This window comes from Octopus bimaculoides, chromosome 1 (assembly GCF_001194135.2).
Source record: "Octopus bimaculoides isolate UCB-OBI-ISO-001 chromosome 1, ASM119413v2, whole genome shotgun sequence".
In the NCBI taxonomy this organism is placed as follows: domain Eukaryota; kingdom Metazoa; phylum Mollusca; class Cephalopoda; order Octopoda; family Octopodidae; genus Octopus; species Octopus bimaculoides.
Genome location: NC_068981.1, coordinates 39,827,920 through 39,828,879, shown reverse-complemented (window position 1 = coordinate 39,828,879; position 960 = coordinate 39,827,920). Strand labels below are relative to the sequence as shown.

General features: G+C 38.4%; 1 long non-coding RNA gene across 1 annotated transcript in view; it reads left to right on the top strand.

Moving 5' to 3' along the window:
- Positions 1-960, top strand: part of LOC128249824 (uncharacterized) — a 27,752-nt gene that overhangs the window by 344 nt on the left and 26,448 nt on the right. The window lies entirely within an intron of this gene.

Below are 960 nucleotides of genomic sequence, written 5' to 3'. Positions count from 1 at the left end.
ACACACACACACACACACACACACACACACACACACACACACACACACACTGAAGCGATAATTTCTGTTTGACTAGACACAAAACATATATTGGTGTTAGAACAATCTAGTGGTTTGTACCACAGTCACAGTTGCTGGCAAATTGATTCCCTATTGATACTGTTTAAAAAAATGTTCTGAAAATTTGACCTAAGGCTCTCGACCTTGCAATTTCGAATATGCGCTGGAGTCGGAGAATTGGTTTGTCCGATGTTTCGAGTGTTCTATTCTCTCCTTTATAGATGGTGCGCTGTCTCAAACTTTTAGGATATTATAAAATAATTTTTACTTCTATATTTTATCTTTATCTCTTACTTGTATCAGACATTATACTGCGGCCAGGCTGGAGTGTTGCATTGGAGAATTTTTAGCCGAATGAATAGAGCCCAGTACTTATTTAATTTTTAAACCCTGATGCTTATTCTATCCTCCCCTTCCGTCGAACCGCTAGGTGATGGCGAGATAAACACCGGTTGTCAAGCGGTGGTGCCGACAAACACAGACACAAAGACATACACATACATATATATATATATGTGTGTGTGTGTGTGTGTGTGTGTGTGTGTGTGTGTGTGTGTGTGTGTGTGTGTGTGTGTGTGTGTGTGTGTGTGTGTGTCTGTGTGTGTGTGTGTCTGTGTGTGTGGAGTAGATGGACAGCCGACAACTGATGAAAGGTCGTTCTTTATGTTACTTGTCCTGTTTCCCATTTGTTTCTCTCGTTGTTTGCGTACTCATTTGTTTTCGTATTTCATGATGTTTACGATTTGTGACGTTCTGTAGCCATATATGCGTATATGTATGTATGTATGTACATATGTGTATGTATGCATGTATGTATGTATGTATGTATGTATCTATCTATCTATCTATCTATCTATCTATCTATCTATCTATCTATCTATCTATCTATCTATCTATCTA